The 21130-nt window shown below is 44.0% G+C and overlaps 1 protein-coding gene across 13 annotated transcripts in view; it reads left to right on the top strand.

The window, feature by feature from the left end:
- The window catches only part of LOC124422605 (ankyrin repeat domain-containing protein 50), a 45647-nt gene that overhangs the window by 5844 nt on the left and 18673 nt on the right, over positions 1 to 21130 (top strand). The window lies entirely within an intron of this gene.

The following is a 21130-nucleotide window of genomic DNA, read 5'->3' as shown; positions in this document are numbered from 1 at the left end:
GTTCTAGCGCGAAATTCAATAAAGCGCGCTTTGTCGAGCACGCCCGTCATACGCCGAGAGTACGGTGAGTCGTGCTGAAAATTTTAACGCGCTTCGTTATACCTAGAATCAGCGAAAATCGCCCGACAAAACGCACCGACTCGGATATGGGCGGGGGTAAAAATGCATTTGGGATGCATCGAGAGAAAGTGAGTCGCCTGGTCTATATTTGCTTTACGAAAAATACGAAAGCACTGGAGCAAATAATCTCTCGCGCAAATACCTTTCCAACTTTCCAAGCTCGTTCGCGAGATGGATGGACCTATTGTTTTCCTTTCTTTCTCTCCTTTTTCATTTAGTTCTTTCGCGTGACATTATATCAAGTGCACGTTCGTTCTGGACGTTATTGATGTATTTTTATGTTCTGTTATAGCAAAAAAAATGCTTTATTCTCTTTTATCTCCGTGGACGAGTCAGTCGCGATCGATCGAACGATCGGACGCATCGCAAATAAAATCATGAAATTTCTTTCGCATTTAGCTTTAAAAAACATTGGCAAACGTATCGCGCGCGTGCGTCTATATATATATATATATATATATATATATATATATATATATATGTATGTATGTATATATCATGGATTAAATAGCGGCTCGAGTGCGACTGACGCGCGGATAGAAAAATTCCATTTGCGCGAATAGACCATCTTTTTGCGACAATTTGGCTACGCGATTGGGAACAAATTTGCGAAACTTTAGCACGCAAATATGCTCGAATAAAAAGTTTCATCGAGGGGAAATATTCTCTCTGCACGGTCGAAAAGTAACGCGGAAAGGTCTGTCTCGTTATAGATATAGCGTGGAAAATCGCGTAGAAAAAGTAGAACCGGCAAAATGTCCGCAATAACGAAGGACCTTGAAGTAGCTAGGGGTCCGTCTACTTGGCTGCCTAAATGCCTTATATTCGTCTCTCTCTCTCTCTCTCTCTCTCTCTCTCTCTCTCTCTCTCTCTCTCTCTCTCTCTCTCTCTCTCTCTCTCTCTCTCTCTAGCCTTTGACAAGGCGAACGAGGAGGAAGAAGGTATTGGTTCCTCTCGCCTGAGAAAATTCTATCCCTTTTAGAAAGGAAATTCAATGTGCCAAAGTAGTCCAGTCACGAAACTCGCCTTTCCATGGATAGTTGACTCCCAACGTGTTCCTTTTCTTCCTTCGCGTCTGCATTTGGTCATCTCGTTGCGTCGCTGGAAATTTGATTTTTTAATCAAGCGCCGCATCCGAATTTCTCCGAATCGATTCTCTCTTTTACGGCCAAGAATTCGCCCAACCGAGTAGAGTTTTTTTGTATTCGTGGCGGTCCAAGTTGGAATCGGTTATTCCTGGCGTTAATTTTACGCTCCCGCGTCGTGACTCGGAGGGGAGCCATCGTAACACGTGATGCGTGATGCGCGATGCGTGATGCTTGGTGCTTATGTCATCGAGGCCAAAGGCACGCTCACGCGTCTACGCTTTTATGCCCTTTCGCGCGGGACTTACGTTAGAACGAGCGCTACTACGAGTAAGAAATTGCTCAAGAGCGAAACGAACCGATTCGTTTTCCGTCGTTCGAATCTATTACCGCGATAGGTATTTTCGATCTATCGGCTTTTACACGGGTCATCATCCTTTCTAACTTTATTATCAAAGTTGTTCCTTTGAAATCGTCCCATCCTTCGAGGCCCGATGTTGTTTCTCGCGACGGCCTCTTTTTCATTTTATTCCGTTTGATTAAAATCTAATCAAGATAATTAAAACTTTGACCAGAGCCAACCTTGTCCTTGTTATTTTCGGATCGTTTGGATGAAAACGAGATTGAATCGTCGAGTGAAAAGCAATCGCGAATTGGAATCGAAAAATTGTTCCTTTAAACCTTCGTTCCTTCGTTATTTTCATCGATTACGTTCGACCACTCCTCGATGATCACCCACGTCGATGTTTTTTTATTTTCTATTCGACGCGAACAACGTCGTCCGTTCGATCAAAAATAATTCACGGTTCGTTTAAGATTTACCACGGTAGAAATGCTCTCGGTTAGAAACTGGCGAAGATCGCGAGAAAGATCGCAAGAGCGTAATGGACCGAACAACGCGATCTTGGAAGAAAATCGTAGATCGCGGTTGAGAGAAGGAGAGAAGGAGATACGCGCTCTTGATACGAGTTGTGAATAATTTTCACGCAGAGCGAAAACATCTGTGATGAGCGGCGTTCCGCCGTCGCCTTTTTTTCCACGATATTTATTAGAATCTGCGATGCGTGGATCGTTCAATGATGATGATAATAATAATAGTTATAATAATAATTGTTAAAACGTACGAATAAGAGGGATCGAGATCGAGAGGAGTCAACTGGCGTTGGGATAGCGTCTAGAGGAGATTTCTATCTAACAGCGAACGCGAAAACGAAATAACTTCGAGTTGTGTGCCGTTGCTGTTTCCATGCACGCAAAATGAACGAGTGGAAAAGAAAAGAAAAATAAAACGAAAAGGAAATAGAATGAGAAGAGAATATCGTCTGCAGATAGAATACGAAAGATGCGTGCTTCTTTGGACAAATCGAAGATTACATTTTTACGCGAAATTGTTCGGACAGCCGGCGATAAAAGCGGAAACTTTCATTCAAGGGTGATAAAATTCTAACAGAGGGGGAAGTAACTCATAAATTATCGACGCAGATGCTCGTGACGGGTGGAATAAAGCGCGTGTGTGTGTGTGTGTGTGTGCGAGAGAGAGAGAGAGAGAGAAAGAGAGAGACGTATATGAATGCTTCTCGTTATATCGAACGTTATCGGTTAATTCGGAGTCTTCGACCAAGTCACGAAGAACGTCGTGTTCTCGAGAAAATAATAAGTCGTTATCTCTCAGCTTACATCTTCTTGACGAAATTTCGTTTACCATTTCCCTTTCTTTGCGGATATTGTCATCGCTGGAAATGGTGCGATTTTGCGAAATAATCTCGAAAATGACGACGATTTCGTGCGATCGCAAAAAAAAAAAAGATAAAAAAAGGAGGAAACTAAACGTAGGATTCTTTCGAAAGGAAAGTTTCGAGTTATCTGTCGCGTTTACCTACTTTACGAAAACTTCGAAATGATACGTGGGAACTCGCGAAAAAGGATTTTCACCGAATCGGGTCGTATATTATCGAGCGACGTATTACGAGAAGGAGAACAACGATGAGAAAAAAGTGCGGAGATGGAGGTGGAAAAGAAGAGCTGCTCGACGTTGAAACGTAAAGTGCACTAAATAGGAAAGGAGAGTGAGAGACAGAGAGGGGGGGGGGGGAGAGGGAGGGAGGGGACGAGAGTAGTATCGATTTGCAGCATCTGCGACATCGTCGTTCGAAGGGCTCGAGAATTATTCAGTTCACGAGTGTTCACGTCGTTACAGGGTGGCGCTTTATTTCAAGCCTCATTCTGAAACCCAAACTACTCTACCCTTTTGTGTAAGAAAGCGAGAACTGGAACTTAGCCACGCGAAAATTGACGATATTTGTACGTTACGTAATAACGAGAGGACGCGTATGCGAGCGGAGATTTTTCCGTCTCCGCTCACGTCCCTTTAAATCTCTCAGTATCGCGGGATTTTTGTCGAGTATTACGATGCAGCCGACTTGAAATTTAATAGTCGACCGATCCTTCCGATCCTTTTCCCTTCTTTTTTTCTTTCTCCATTCGTTGAATGGAAAATTCATACATCGCCACTCGACGATACTCGACGTCGTCGAACGAAGGATTCTTTAAGCGCGTATAGACGACGGATGTGTGTTTACGCGCGACGAGAGGTCTATCGCAACGATATTACTCAAAGAGGTCCATCAAGAAATTGGGGTCGATCGTCCGGTTGGAAGTAGAACGCGCGTTGGTCAGCCGTATAAAATAATCGAGAGGGTTATTGTGTTCCTCGAAGATCGGTATCGAAGAGGTCGAGATAATTGTCCTACGCTCGTGAATCGAGACTCTTCTTTAATAATTGAATAGAACGATAGAAATATATTAGTCATACCGAACCAGGCAATCTTCTTTCGCTTCGCTTCGCGAAATAAGAATTATATTACGAGCCATAATCGCACGCGTCCGAATCACTGTTCCGTAAATCTATTTCTTTACGACTCCGATTCGAACGAAAGGATCGATCGATGTTCGACGGCATGTAAACGCTTGCTTCGATCGCATGCCAATTGCGGAATGCGAATGCTCGACGACGTTTCCAACAATACTCATGGGAGTATCGGAAGGAGAAAGAGAGACGGACGGGGAGAAAGGTGGTCCAGCGAGTCTTGGTTGGAAAGGGCAAAGTTCGCAGAGTCCCTTTGCCAGGGACGAGCGCGTTCTCCGGCATCATCGAGAGGCGCTAACGATTTTTCGATTCATACTCGAATGTGTTCCTACTGTGCGATCTGAAAATCGAAGGAAGCGAGCGAGAGAGAGAGAGAGCCTTCGGTAACTTGTTACGGCATTCTTCTCGGAAGTACCTTCCGTATGATAGGACGGATGAATGAGTAATGCGTCGTCATGAATTAAACATTGGGACGTACGTATGCGCGCGCGCGCGCGCGCGTGTGTCTACATCTTCTTCGCACGTACACAGAGAAATATGTGCGCGTATAAAGTAGATACCTGTTATAAAGTTTACAATCGTGATAAGACGGCGATATTCGGAAATATTTGTTTCTTCTATCTAACGTTATAAACCGAATCGCAGAAAATGTTAGTCATCGATCAAAGAAACACAAAGGATATGCTAGAAAAAAAAAAAGCGTACCTTCGCGATGATACGTTCGAAAGAAACTTTCGTTCGCGTTAACAATGAGGAAGTCGATTGAGAACGAACGTAGGCGACGGAGGATGTGATATCATTTTTATTGGGCAAAAACTAAGTAGACGAAGATAATAGAAGACGCCTACCTCGAGGAAACGAGCGATAAACGAGCGTTAGTTATTTCGAAAAATATACTCGAAATGAATTTTTGTCGAAATTGGCGATTAAATCGTTTTCGTTCCTTCTAGAGGTAGCGTACGCTCTCGAATTTGAAAGGTCGCTGTTGGTTATCGGAGAAACGACGAGCTGTCGACGACATGCTCGACAAGTTCGATATGGAGTTCATGTTTCGAAGAGAGCGTGACTCCGGGCTGGGGGGCTGTTATATTCCGTTGGCGGACATACATGTATGTGTGTGTGTGTGTGTGTGTGTGTATATATATATATATATATATATATATATACACACACGCACAGCACAGGGACGAACCTCTCGCTTTCAAGTTTTATCGCTCTTGAGGGAGGCCAATGAAAAAGTACTCGGCGCCGCGTGTGAATTACAGAACATCTTCTTCTCGTACGATCGTTACGCCGTTTCTATACTTTCTTTCTCGATGCGTACCTATAGCGCGCCAATTCTTCGACTATATATAGATATTTACGTATTACCAACAACTAGACACGTATAATAGATCAATTGTGTATCACGTATGTTATGTACATACGCGAGTAAGTTTTTCAGATTTATCTACAGGGAAGAGCGTAGGTAAGAGATATCATCGCAATGTGTATTTCCTACGTGTAGCAACGAAAACAATTTATCCGTGTACTTATTAAAGCTTCGCGTCACGCACGCAACGGATCGCGCACGGAGGATATCCTGTTAAGCAATTTCATAGGGCCGCGTTTGCTCGTCGCAAGATTTGCCGTAGGTAGAAACACGGATATGCGATTATTAAAATCTTGCGTCAAAAATGAATGAATCATTTTAAATCGCACTTTGCTAAATAATACTGCCTACCTAAATGGCCGAGCGAAAATACAAAAGCGTTGTATCTCATAAGTAGATAAAACGCGGGGAAACGAAAAATACGAACCATAGATGAACGTCCGTCCGTCCGTCCGTCCGTCCGTCCGTCCGTCCGTTATCTTTCAACTATCGTTTGCAATCTTATTTTATTATTCATTTACATCTTTACGCATAGACGCCACGTCGGCGTCGTATTTTAATCGTCGCACACGCGCACACATTTACACGAAAACAAAGTTCTCCCCGTGAAGCCTCGTGTATACGCGCGACATCAGAAATGTCGTAAACTTCGAACACAATGGCTCGAACTAGAGGGCCATTATAATCCGGGGGTATCGTACCGGATGTCTCGAACTCTCTGCGCGCGCGCCCCCTCCTCCCCACCCCCATGTGTGCGCAATATGCGCTCGTCGCGTAGACCCGCACGAGGAGGAGAATTTTTTTTCTACTTACACATAGGAGCGCGCGCGCATATCCAGACGATTCGCATCGATTTATCAAAACTCGTCGTTGATAGGATGGGCCGCGGCACAAAGTAAGATCGATTCTCTCTCTCTCTCTCTCTCTCTCTCTCTCTCTCTCTCTTTTATCGTCTCTTATTATCAACGAGTCTTTCTGGTATCTATGCCAGAATATAGGTATACTTAGGTAAAGGAGAATATGTATATCGAGGTAGGCGACTTTGAATGCAGATTTAATACGGCTCTCGCGCGCTGTTTTCCACGCGTAAAGTCGGCGCACAATGGAAAGTCTGTTTCCGATCGATCGGAGAATGGAAAGAAAACGTTCGGCGCGTATGTGGAGAATGCGTATATGCGCGCGCGTGTGCGAACACACTCATATCGATTATCGATAGGAAAGTTCAAGCTCTCTCTCTCTCTCTCTCTTTCTCTTTCGGTTCTTTCGTCGCAAGCACAAACGTCGAAGGTCTTTTGACAATGAATAATTAAGCCGGCAATTAGAGGATCCAATTAAAATAATAAATCGGCTTAATTACCCAGCTACGAGCGATTTCTACTATTTACTTTACCGGCGAATCTAGACGTAGGTATTAAGAGTCGTACAACCTCGTCGATCGACAGTCGCCACTCTTTCATAGAGATCGTAACTTCGATTCGGGCAAGAAGAGCGAAATTAAAAGAAAAAGAACAAAAAATCTCGAGAGTTATTCCTTCTAATTGCCACTCGAACTTGGCGCCCTTCTATCTCGCCAGACTGCAATTATCGAACAAGTTCGTTCGCGAAGGGAACCGCTACTGTAGTTATTATTTTTCCGTCTCTAATAACAATTTACGGAGATTCAACGGGATTGATGTTCGAAAAGAGTCTCTTGGGGAAAAAAAAAAGAAAAAGAAAATAAGAAAAACATTGTTTCCGAATGTTTCGTTGAATTTATTTTTGCGACGTTCGTCGTATTATTCGAAACGATTTCTCTCGTATCATTGATCGAGATACGCCACGAAACGCAGACGCTTTTTGTATTCTCGACTTCGTCGTCTAGACGTTTGATAATAGTGTTCCTATAGAAAAAAAATAGAAGAAGAGAGAGAGAGAAAGAGACAAAGAAAAAGCATGCCCCCTAAAGCTTACACATCCGAAATCCCTCGGGCGTTCTACGGCGCCGCTTTCAAAACGCGCGCGCGCGCGCTATGCGATCTAAGAACGAATGTCTTGCGAGTTTAACGCCACCGACGTTTCTTTTTCTTTTTTCTTCCTTTCTCTTCTTTTCATCGGCACTCGCTACACTTTTAATGCTTCCTGTCATTTTATAATAATATTTCGCGTCATCTCGAATGACCTCGTTTACGAGCGTAGCACGACGACCTTGTAAAGGAGCAACGGGAATATCGTTGCTTTCGCACGGATCGGTGATCTCGTTCGCCGTAGGAAAGAGGGAGAGAGAGAGAGAGAGAGAGAGAGACGCAGTACTCGAAAGTCACGAGACGACGAGGTTCGGTACGCGAAACATCGGATCCATTGGTTCCCTCTTCCCCTCCTCAATCGTCGTTACCCCGTCAAAAAATGCACTAGGGAACAGAGGTAGGACATAGATAGCGCACGGTATAAATCGTCGGTAATAATCCCGGCATGATTCATCCTAGTTGTACCATCTCTATTTCTTTCTCTATCTCTTGACAAGAACACGAACCTCGTCCACGGGGATAATCCTTACGCATACTTAGGCGGTATTACCAGCATTATTTCCAACGTGACTGGGCTCCTTCTTCCTTGGCAAGAGTCGTTCGCCAACGTATCACGTTCGCCAACCCCGAGTTGGCCGAGCCACGAGAGAAGCCACTTTGCCCTGGAAAAATGACACGCGGTGTGCTCTGCATTATGGAACCTTCCTCTCCCTCTTCTCTTTCGCTTCCCTATCTCACAAATGACGATTCCTAAAACAGACTCGAGTTACTTTTCATTTCCACAATCTTATTCACGCAAAATCATTTGTAGAAAATTGCGGTCAATTTCTAAGTCGTTTTGCTGGAAACAAGTACATATTCAAATTGAAAGGATCGTCGCAAAGCAGCAATGAAATACAGATTGAATTATATCGGGTCGATCCAAGTTCAATGAGAATCAGAATTATATAAGCTCCAATTCATCCTCCAAAGATTTTTCTTTTTTTTTACGATCTCCTTCGTCCGTCTCGTCGGGAGAAGAAGTCGAACGTGACGGAGCGCAAGAGCCAAAACGTCTTCTGCTTTTTTCCTTCCGAACATCGAAAGGATCTCGACAGTAAATTCACGTAGCACATTTAAGACGTACTCTCGACGGTATAAACGAATTCGCTCTCGCGACACGCTCGTCTTTAAGAGGAGAGCTCTTCTTCCTTTACTTCGTTTCTCTTGGAAATGTCAAAATTTCGATCTCGCAAGATCATAAAACAGCAGGGCCGATCTCGTCGCGAAAATTCGTCTTCTTTTCGAGAGAAAAGAAATGAAAAGAAGAGATCGGGCGATCCACTTCCAAAATAACTCTTCGAAAGTCGCCACGTCTCGAATCGTCTTTTTAACTCTTAACCCCTCCTTTCCCTCGGAGATAACGTTCGACGCAATACCATAATATTCGATGAATATTCAACGGCAAAGTTGTATGCGTTATCCTTCTATCTCAAAGTTTCTCGAATTTGATTTCACTTATGCTACGGTTACCTCTTTTATTTCCCTTACAATCGCAATACATTTCGCGCAGTAATTTATTCGATATTAATTGTACCATCTGGAAAGATTTTTAATTATTACGGATGAACGCGAATATATGTATTTTTCAATTTCCGAAGGATCTTTTCTTTTTCTTTTTTCTTACCACGCTTCTCCCCGGCCCTTGTTCGGTTCGGTGATTGTCGTCGCGTCGTCGTCGTCGTCGTCGTCGTCGTCGTCGTCGTCGTCGTCGTCGTCGTCGTCGTCGTCGAGAACAATCGGCGGAACTCATTAAAAGCCCTTGCGTCCGTCGGCGGTCGACGTGCACGTACGCTTATAACGTACGCCGTTCCGCATAATGACCGTGTTCGTTCGGCCCTTCCCGTCGCACTCGTCTTGTAAACTCTTGAGAACGTTACAACGTCTTGCGGTTGCCTGGTCGTATTAACCCTTTCGATAGATGGACCACTGGCTATAGTGCGTCATTATTATCATTCATATGATGAGCGTACGTATGTACGCATAGCATTGAAAATATGTACCGTGAACCGTTCGAACGTCACATCGAACAAGTAGTACTTGGTATTCACGTACGTCATTTTTCAATCGCTTTTAGAAATAAGTGATCTCTCTATGTCGGAAGTAACGAGGTGCCATTCAAAGAAGCTCCCGGATAAAACGTCACGTCGATCCGACATCTGTTTCCGGGATGTCATCGCATTGTACTCGCGTCTACGAGGATCGACGACGACGACGAGAAGGAGGAAAGGGTCGAGCGTTCGTGAACTCGAAGAAATTAAAAGGTTTGAAAAAGAAACGCCGTTTCGGACGTCTTCTTACAACTCCATCCGTTTAAAGTCAATATCATTGGTGGTTCGTAACGAATTCGTAAATTATGTCGTTCGATCGAGCCATATAAATATTATCAAAGGTGGCGAAATTTAGCCGATTCGCGAGATTTATGTCACATCCTCCGTCCTTTTTTGCTCGTTGAGCGTGTCGCATGCGACGTTCGAAACCCGAATGATTAATGTCTTTGCGAAATATGTTCGATCGTTGAAACGTTAACGCGGCAACGGCAAGAGAGAAACGTTGTAATTATTCCGTCTATGGTTTGGCATTAACGGTGCTAAATCGATCGACGGATCCCCTCGTTGGATTATCGTAGAAAGGATCTGCATCGATGATTCGGACGATCGATTAAAATCATCGTTATTTATAATCGATGAAAAACGCGATCGACGATACATGAGCGCTTCTTCGCCAGTAAATCCTTCGTTAATTAGTGCTTCTTAGGAACGAAGCGGCGCTTGGTACGCGGCCCCCTATGTAATTGTGGATTCTCCGTTGGCAGATCCCGTCGGAAGGGCTTTGTTTCGCGAACGCAGAGGAAGCTTCGCGTAGGTTTGCATGCCCGCGGACAATGACGGTTGAGAGTACAATACAGGTCTTCTGTCCTTTGTCACGTTTGTATATTTCTACTGCGTGAACTCTACTTCGATATACCATGTGTATCTACTCTTTTCTTCTTTCTCTTCTTCTTTCTCTTCTTCTTTCCCTTCTTCTTTCTCTTCTTCTTTTCAGCTTCCATTTCTGCTCCACTTCCACTTGGACTCTTTCCTGCGTCTCTCTCTCTCTCTCTCTCTCTCCCTCTCCTTATTACTTGTTTTCCAATCGAGCCTACAATTTTCCTAATTTATTCGCCGCCGCATTTCCGTTTAGCCGCTCGGCAAAAATAACTTTATTTTCGCGAACGTTTCTCCGAATTTGAATCGTTTCGTAATGAACATTCGTAATCCGAATCCAAGCGATTCTGCCGGCAAATCCCCCTCTTGATATTAAATCTCAGGTACGAATGTAACCGTGATAATCGTATTCCGTGCCATGCGAACGCACCCTCGGAATCATCCTGGTCTTATCCCGCATCTACTAAGGTAAGAGGACGCCCTTGCCCATTTTGCCTTATCTCGCGTTCTACGAGAAAGCCCACTTTAACCCGACGCTTCCCCCTTCGTTCCAGTCTCGAAACAATATCCTTTAAAAAGATATCAAAGATTTTAGTCGACGAAGAGAGCGACTCGAATGGAGGAGGAGAAGACCGCCGCGACTATTAGACGAAAAAGCAGAGGGCTAATTTTTATTTCGAAATACGATTTTTCCTTTTCAATTTCTAGTCGGCGAACGGTTCTGCTAATGCGCGTAAAAGCGCCGAGAAACTTTGAGACGTCTACTGAGAAGGAATTGCACGCGTAATCGCACGAGATAGACGACTCGCTGAAAGCCGAGTTTTTGAAAGCTGCACGCTTGATTAGGAAAGTTTTCGAATCAGCGAAAGCTCGCACCTCGTCGTTGTAGCTTCGATAGAATTAGTTTTTCGATCGCGGCGGCGAAACCTTCCGTTATCCATTTAATACGGTCGGCGCGGTTAATAACGTCGTCGTTTCGCGTCGATCGATCCGTCGCGTTGCTCTTGAAAAAAATATATCAAACTCGGCGACGATATGCCACATTTTATCTCCGTCTCGATCGATCGAGCTACAAAGAAAAAGGGAAGAAGCGACGCGACGACGTGAAATTCTATGATCGTGGCTTCGATCCTTTATTCGTGAAATACCGAATTACCGAAGATAAAAATTGTACCTACGTAAGATAGTACCTTACGAATATATACGTATTATATATTTGCGAGGATTTTGTTTGCCGTTGAGAGAACTCGAATTACACTCCTGCCAAGTCAGGATAACGTTTTTACGAGATTAACGTTCCGCGATAGCGAGAGTCTTACCCTTTAATCGAGATAATTAGGGTAAAACTTTTTTTCTCTCTCGCGCTCCGAGTTTAGGGTTACGACTAATTATCAAGGGGGTTGCCTCGTTCCTTATGTCCCGTATTAGGACTCTTTGAGACCGCAATTAGAGGTGAAGGTCGCAAACTATTTTCGGCCACGAAACTTCGTTTATAGATTTTCACATGAACGAGAAAGTTTTCAGACAACTAGGCGAAAGAGAAAGACTGCCGTCAGGAAGAATATGGGCAATTAAACGCGAGAGTTAAATGGCCATCTCTTTGGCCACAACTCGTGACCGTTGCCAGGATAAAGATCAAAGTCACGTGAAAAGGAGTGTTGTAGTCGCCGTGCATTCGATCGATATATATATATATATATATATATATATATATCGGATTACAAATTGCACGCTCCGAAAAGTTGGCGAAATTTGGCGCGGCGGGCAATCCTTTCGGAGCTCTCCAATCCGCTTAACTTTGCAGATTTCTACGTCGGAACGTATTGGATCGAAAGCTTATATCTACGAAATCGCGTTATGCATCCGCACACCGAGCTATCGATAATCTCGCTAGAGGGGCTTAATAATGCGTAGGGTTGCTTTCGATCTTTCTTTTTTTCGCCGACTCGTTCATAAATATCGGGAAAGTATTTTTCAAATTACTCGCGAGGAAGAAAAGTAATGTAAAGCGTTAGCGGGTCGAAGATTTGTGGAACGAACTCGCGAAGAGGATTAAATTACAAGCGTAAAATCGAATGAAAGTCGAAACGCATTAGCATAATTGCACGGAGAAGGAGGGTGGCGTGGGTAGTAGTTTTGGCGAGTCTTTCGTACTTTCCTAACGAAATCGGTAAAGGTAAGAGAGAGAGAGAGAGAGAGAGAGAGAGAAGGATGCGCGTGCGTATCCGCGCCGAGAAACACCTGGGTATCGTTAAAAGGACCATTTGCGGCTTCGTCCCGTCGCTGCCCGACTATCCTCTCTGGAATTCTTATTTATGCTTTTAATGCGTTTAACGGCACGCTCTCTCGCATCTCTGCTGCGTCCGCGAAGATAGCTCGGCATAAAGCTTTTTCGCCTTATCGTCCTCTTTTCGACTTTCTTCGTTCTCAGGCATTATTAAGGCCACGTCCTCGAAACGTCCGGTCCCGTGCGACGACGGCTCCACCCAGATTCCGCGGCCCATCGTTCCGGTAATTGATTACCCTTTGGTTCTTCCTTAACGACGCTCGCTTCTAATTTTATACCTTTTCCAATCTCGCGTGGCATTTTTCCGGCATCAAAACTATGTCACGATTTCGCCAAGTAAATTGAGTTCTCTCGGAAAGATGGGCTACGCGCGTCGGTGCGAACGACAGCTCGTTCGCACGATATCGTCGAGCAGAAAGCCCCTATCCCTCTTCACCATCCCTCCGTGAGATCTCTTCTCACTTCATCCGGTTCCGAACAACGGAACAAAAGAAAAAAGAAACTCGACTAACGAGGACGCACGTTATATTCGTTCGATTCGACGCTTACGTGGATCCGAATCTACGGAGGGATAAAGAAAAAAGAAAGAGAGAGGGAGAGAAATAAAAGAAAAAGGAGGGCCAACTCTTTGGGAAAAAGTCGAACGGAAGTCTTCTCCTTTTCGTAAAATTCTAAGAATTTCGCTTCGCTGTCGCTAATTTGCGATTCGTGAGGAGAATGGCCTCGAGATATTATGTTCGATCGTGTGGACATTGCCTTTTGGTTCGACCATATTTTTCTATTCGTTGTGAAAAGATGATATTGAGTCTCTTCGTCTTCGATAAATGGAACAATATTATCTTGTTTATCCGTACCAACTGGTGAAAAGAAAGCGAACATAAATACATACATACATACATACATACATACATACATACATACATACATACATATATATATATATATATATATACGCGCGCGCGCGAGTTTCAAGGGCACTTTTTGCATCCTCATTGTACTCTCCGTCAGAGTCTTTATCTCTTCGATTCCATGTGCAAACGATATTGCGCACTTTGGAAATGAAAGGAAGAGAGAAGAAAACGTCTAGCCCGCGTCCAATATCTACCATCGGCAAGAATCTTTTGAGGGGATAAATTTTATTTGCTTTGTACTCGACGTAGGCACGCGATACGACGAGAGATATTGTGGGTCGATCGAAAAAGCTCTTCTTGGCCGGCTAAAGGCATGGTATTCGAAATAATTCGAAACTCGATCGAATAGCGAGGAGCTCCCTTCGTTACCTTTTCCTAAGCGCTGCTATAAGGAAAGGTTATTCTTTGAACGGCGTGAGAAGAAAGAAGAGAAAAGGGAAAAGAAAAAGCTAGAGCGTGTCCAAACGCTCGCAAGAATTCTCGCCGGCTTTCAAGAGTGGGTAATTGCTTTTAAAATTTCAACCAAGTGGCTTCGTACCACGAAGAAAAATTCATTCCAGCGTTGGTAGCACTCTACGAGACGCTTTATAATGCTTCGCGCGCCTATTAGACGCTTTTAACACATCTCGCACCTGCTATAACTCGCGATTCTACCTCAAGAGCCGTCTCTTATCGACCCAATGAACAAGAATAACGTAATTTCGTTCGATTTCAATCACGCTCGACATTGGAACATTTATTAGATTACGTAAACGTATCGTTTTTGCGTCCAGAAGTAGTTGGAATTATTTCAACGATCCGTACGAGTTGATATGCTAAACATCAATATATATTCAAATTTTCGCGAATAAAGGAGAGGGTAAAAGCTTCGAGGCACCGTAAAGATATATACCGCAGCTTTAATAAGATAGCCTCGACCTTTTCCAAAAGAAGGCTCTCTATCTCTGCTTCTCGCGTACACGCATATATATATATAGCCTGGCTATATCCCCTTCTCCTCTGCGCGCGCGCATGTGTGTGTGTGTGTAGAGAACGTCGTCGTCGTGCGAATTATCGCGCAAAATCGTTAACCGTACCGCGTGATACTCGACCAGCTCGTCACAAGCAAAAAGTCGACAAAGAAGGAAAAGCAAGCGAGGTGCGACAAAAAGAGAAACGAATGGTCCAGAGAGAGGGGGGGGGCGGACGGACGGACGGAGATCGCGATGCCATCGAAAAACGCTTAACGACCTGGTTTTCTTTTCTCTCTGTCTCTCTTTTTCATCTTGTTTTTTTTTCCGTCCCGTATAGTCCAAGATTCTCATCTGGAAGCTCGTTTTACGACCGTTACGTCTTCGACTTGACGCGTGCAGGAAATAGGAAGCGAGCCGTTTTTAGACCACGGATTCCGCGAAATGGTACAAGATTACATCGTTTTTCAACTAATTGTATTAAAGCAGACAATATCTTGTACGGTATCTCGTTAACTCGAGCTTGAGGTTATTTCTAGATACGCGTAAAAGACTCCATCGTGCAAAGAAGATAGGTACGGGAATAGGGTGATTTCGAGACCTGCCACACGAGATCGAACGGATAAGAAAAACGGAAGGCGGAAATCCAGTTAGCAACAAAATTCATCGTCGCTCGGTTATTAACGGTTGGTTAGCAGCAAGCACAGCAGCAGAGTAATGTGAAGGTGGAGGAGGAGGAGGGAGTGGTAGGCAAGTACAGGGCCGAGAGAGAGAGAGAGACTCGGCGAACGAAGTCGCGCCTCGGTGGAGCCCCGGGCTCGCGAGCTTTTCAGAGTTTTCCACTCCCGTACTCCTTTCCAGCAGGCAGCAGCCAGCCAGTTTTTAGTGCTCTTTTCTTCGTCGCGACAGTCATCGTGTGTGCCATTCGTTGCAGCCCGTCACAACCATTACCACCATCACCACCAGGATATCGCGTAGCGTACCAACACCGGCGCCTTTCACAAAATTACATTTTAATTCGAAACCGGACGACCTCGTAATCCAACCGGACGACTCTCTCAGAAAAGAAGCGTAAAACGCATCTCCCCCGCGAAAGTCAAATTCCATCATCCTTTTGTCTTTGTTCCTCGCCCTTCGAATTTTTTTTTTTTTTTTTCTCTTTCTCTTTACATCTGTTCGCTTTATACACCTATACGTATAATATACGTTGACTTCGCATTTTCGTCATTCAGCCGCAACGAAGGAAGAATATAATTAATACCAGCGGATGGCCTCTTATCTGGTCCGTCCAGAGTCGGATGTAACTACTTATCGCGCTGTGGACGTCACATCGTAAATCACAAGGAACGACGAGCGTACGTGCTAATGAACCGCTTTTGTTTCGAAAAGAACCATTTGCGATTCTTCTCTCTCTCTCTCTCTCTCCCCCGCCCCTCCCTCCTACCGTCGTTTGTTGCGTAAAGAGGAGAGGAGGAAGGAAATAAACGTCGAAAAGAAGAAAAATAATCCTTCGACGAGGAGATTTACGATCGAAAGGTAAGCAGCGCGACAGTGGCAGGTACGCGAAAAGAGAGAAATCGCGTCTCCTCTCGAAACACTTGCGCTCGCTTCTATCCGCAAAGACATACGCCTATCTCTCGTTCATTAATATCCGGTAGCAGCTCGTTACGTTGCATCTAGGACGACGCGCGTTTCGTAGAGGCAGGAGAAAAAAGGCCGATAAGAGGACCGTTAATTTGTCGTAAGAGTTATTGTTAGTCGCGCGATCTCTGACCATTTACGGTTACGCGAACGTGAACGTTTAAATGCCATTGGAAACCGGTTCGCGGGCATAGCGCTCGAAAGACGTACGGTATTGTAAAATATACGTACGTACGTGCATGTGCTTATGTACCTACATGCAGTACCTTTCGAAGCAGTTAGAGAATTTAACTGGTGGAAGAGCGCTGATCTTACAAAAGGTGACACGTATTAATTGCATTAATCTCGTTGAGTCGATTAACGCGATAGACTCGAAGCGATTCCAAGCACGAAGTCCGATACTCCTCGATGGAAACGTGCTACCGTTGGGACAAGACATATTTGGCACGTCCTGTATTGTCGTCGGACAGTCTTTGATTAATCTTTGATTAGCTACTTCCCGTCCTGTCTAGCATCTTAATCGCCACTAGGGACGTTGATTTTCAGTTGAGGTAATACGCGAATCTTTGATCTTCCAATTTATTCGCATTTATCTCGGATTATTATTATTATTCCGAGAGTTCTCTCATGCGTTGAAAACTCTTATCCTCGTATTAACTTTATTAAGTCTTTCGCGGTTATAAAAGTTACAACTTTATATAGTCGGTAAGAGCTCATTAAGAGTCCTCCTATCTACCAAACTATCTAAGCCATCCTACGCGCTCTCGTTCGGCTCCTCGTTGCTGGCTTGCGTATTACGCCGAGCAACTAATTCCGATCGAATTCCAAAATTCCATTTCTCCGTCTCTCTTCCGCAAGAGCAACCTGTGAATCGGCATTACGCGAATCTACCTTCGGACGTATATTTCTTGACTCGGAATGAAATAGAAAAGTGGAAAGCAAAGAACTGGCAACGGTCTCGGGGATAGATACAAGGGTTGTGGATGGAATCGAATTAAAATTGCGAAGAGTATGCTTTTAAAGTAACACGCAGAGAGAGAGAGAGGCTGGGAATTTTCTTCTAGCCTTTTTCATGCCACGATTAAATATCCTCGGGTACTCTCGTGGAATTGAAACGAAATGTGCTTATAGATTCGTGTAGAAACATATGCGGATACATTAGCGCATGAAACGAATTCCATAATAGAGATTCGTATATCACCGGTATACGCGGCCAAATATAAATCATGTCGCGTGTCGTTTGTCGCGGAATCACATACATAAATACGATTCATAGTACAGTAGTTATTTCCCAAGACTCTTACGTCGAAGTTTATGGAATCTCGTTATATCTATGGTTTTCTTCGCACGTTGCGAGCTAAAACCGTCGCGACGTACCATAAACGACTACAGCACCTGTCGCCTTCTCGGGACTTTCGCACGAACAAAAACCCACCGTCGCGTTGTTCTTCTTGTTGTTGTAGGGATTTTGCGCATCGTTTCGAAACTATAACTTGATTCGCTTTAAAGTCGAATTCAAATGGCTCTTCCCGACTTTGAATACTTTACCGTAGAATACATCTAAGGTACTACATGATGTTTTCTCATGTAGAAAAGGAGTATACGAGAACTATGTTTATAAATACCCCCTGTTATATATGAGATAAATAAACGAGAAAAAAATTTCGTTCGTCTTTTGTACAAATAGGAAAAAAAAAAGTTGAACTTAACGTTGCACGGAAATCAAGGTTCTTTTGAAAAACGACGTATTATAATATGCGACCGGCTACTTTACGCTACGCGTTATGCCAGACGAGACGGGAGAAAGAAAAAGGGTGATAGTCAGACGAAGGGAAGGTCAGGACAGGGTTGCGTCTCGTCGAAGAAAGAGGAAGGAGAAGCTCTTCCTGCGAAGGTCTTCTTTCGATTTGTCACTACGACGTTACGCTTGGATATGTGCGCGCGCATGGAAACGACATGCATATGCATTCAGAGAGAGTGGTGCACCGACACGAGAGGTGGATTAAAATGAAAGAAGAGGGTAAATTGAAGAAGTCTCGAGGGGATGCACCGAGAGTGGGAAAAGCACCCTGCGGCTTGCACGTTGCTATCCAACCTGTGACAGCTCGGGTCTTGGGGGATTTTTCTGACAAATATCGGAGGTCGCTCGTAGGAGCTCTAACCGTAGATCTTCCTCCTCCCCTTTACATTGTCAGCAAATCTCAGGCCTTCTCTCTTTTTCGTTCGTTAAAAAAAAAAAAAAATCGACGTTATTTTGACGTTCGATTTTGTTTGGTCTTGTGCGTTTAACTACATTACCTCCACGTTATGCGCATATGTATACCGTATGGTCCACTTTCGGTCGATCCGAACCGGTTCCCACGAATTTGGCTCTTTTCCAACGTAATTGTTACGTCGGAAACGAGTTTCTCGTTCGGTTGATACGTTTAATTACACGTAAACTCATTTTTCTTATATTCTCTCTCTCTCTCTCTCTCTCTCTCTCTCTCTCTCTCTCTATCCCCTCCCCTCTCCCTTCTGTAAAGTGTAAAAATTTATCGAAGAAATTTTCGATGCAATTAAAAAAAGATTGTAACAACTTAAATTCGAATAAGAAATCGAATAAAAGGAAAGTAACGATTAGATTTATATTGGTATTTGTAGAGCATCGATTCGTTGACGGAACCAACGAGTTAACTTTGAACGACGGTAATAAAGCATCGAGCTTCATTTCCTTTTCTTTGGGGAATATAAGCGTAGAATAATATCTACTAGTCTCAGGTTGCCTAGCTATTCGGATACCACCGTGTGTCGTTCGAGAACGTCGTAAATAACATTTCCCACATTCTGGGCGTCCAGCAAGTTAATGTGACCCCCACCTTTTCTCTCTCTCTCTCTCTCTCTCTCTCTCTCTCTCTTGCAACGCTAACCTCCAAACTAACTAACTTAATTAGGCTGGCACCGACCGGCCACTTAACTTCATCAGTGCAACGTCGTTGATCCGCGCATACTATGAGTAACCCGAGGCAACGCTTCTCGCATTGTTTCTACAACGTCGCTCGCTTCTATTCGTTCCTTTTCCTTTCGCTTTATCATAGAAAGGCCCTTGAGCGGCGAAGATTCTCCAGGTCGCCAAAAAACAGGCAATCCTCGAAAAAGGAGAGCTCTTGAACGTTTTTACTTTTAAATATCTGGAGATACTATAAATAAGAGGATATTTACGTTAATTCAAAGCGATCGATTTTATCGACGCGATGGAACCCCATGTCATTGCTACGCATAGTATACGACTGCTACTTTCGTAAGAGAGATCGATTCAGACGATAACGCGAGAAATATTATTTCTCCTTTCTGCGATTCACAGCGAAAGGGGTAAGAATCGGTTTATTCGCAGGGCCGACGAGGTTATATCTCCATGAAGTTCGCCTCCTTCTTCTTCTCCCTCTGCCATAAAGTACGAGGGACTCGCGCCGATCTGTCGGCATCCTCGTCGTCGTCATAGTGGCGTGGGACGAAAATCGATGCAACATGATGCGTACGAGAGCCAGAGAGAAGCGTAACGTGGGAACAAAAGTATATAAAAAAACGTTGCTTCGAATTCTCTTATATTTTCTCGTGATGGCGTTGTAACCAATCCTTAAGCCTTTTACCGTCCACCCAAATCGAACAATTTATTTCCAGCGTTCGCTACGAAGAAGAAGAAAACTATGGAATTGTCGAGTAAAGCGCAAGCCACGCCACGTTGCTTTATACGCGGCCATTTCGAGAACGCGAAATAGTCCCTTTGCTGTGTCAGGGTTGAATGGACGACGTCGTACGCGAAAAGAGACGACAACGGGTGGTATCCGTGTCCCTCTCTCGCAGAGCTCTTTTTGACGACGCAACGTACCGAACTCGTAAAAGCTCCAGGAGCTTTTGAAAGCCGCGCGCTTAAATCCGGCGCGACCGCTTGCGTGTATATTTCGGGGTGTGTGTGTGTGTGTGTGTGTGTGTGTGTGTGTGTGTGTGTGTGTGTGTATATATATATATATATATATATATATATATATATATATACTCGAGTTACGTACATTCGATACTTTGTTCGCGAGAAGGCGAACGCGTGGCTACAAGAGAAATAATTCTTCTTATTTTCAACGAAACTCCAGCAAAGATCGCTCGTCCGAAATGACGAGAATAAAGTTGCGAGGGAGTTAGAGAGATAAAGAGAGAATTATTTGTCACGTAGATAGACGATTAATTTGTCTACATGGATAAATGTACATCCGTTGACGAAATTAACAGTGGATATTAGATATTGGTCTAGTTTTCTATCTTGTTTGAATCGTCGCCGTTATTTCCATCGAACGTTCGTCGGGTATTAAGTGAAATGCGGTATTACTTGGGATAACGATCAATGGGTGGAACGTGTCGTTTAATCTCGATCGTATCGTGGTTACGGACTTGATTATTTAATTAATCAAATCGATCGGACCGATGAGTTTAATCGAAGAGTTTTCAATAGACGAACGATAATCTGTAAAGTACATCGACTGACGGGAACCTGCGAGCTATAATGCATCACTCGCTACCGTTAGCGATAGATAATCCGTCAAGGCACGAGGTGAAAAAAGAAACTGTTGGGACATTTTTATTATCTCGCTTGGGTCACGCGATTGTCCTGCCTGTCTCACCACGTTACGTTTATATTTTCGATTGGGCGATAAGATACGGACTTTTCTTATTAATGAATAGGCGCGCGATTAGAAACGCGCTAATCGCGCGACGCATCTTTCGTTCGAGGGAAAGTGTAACAAAAAGCAATGGAACTCGGTCAGACGCGTTGCGTGGCGCAAAGGGAGAGAGAGAGAGAGAGAGAGAGAGAGAGACGATGAAAAAGAAATAGAGGAACGGGGAAAGGGCAAAGGATTGCTCTTTCGAGTTAAGTAGTTAGCTTGGGAGAAGCAGTTT

The sequence above is a fragment of the Vespa crabro genome, chromosome 3 (assembly GCF_910589235.1).
Source record: "Vespa crabro chromosome 3, iyVesCrab1.2, whole genome shotgun sequence".
Classification (NCBI taxonomy): domain Eukaryota; kingdom Metazoa; phylum Arthropoda; class Insecta; order Hymenoptera; family Vespidae; genus Vespa; species Vespa crabro.
Note: the sequence above shows the minus strand (reverse complement) of the source record. Positions and strands in the feature narration are given on the sequence as shown.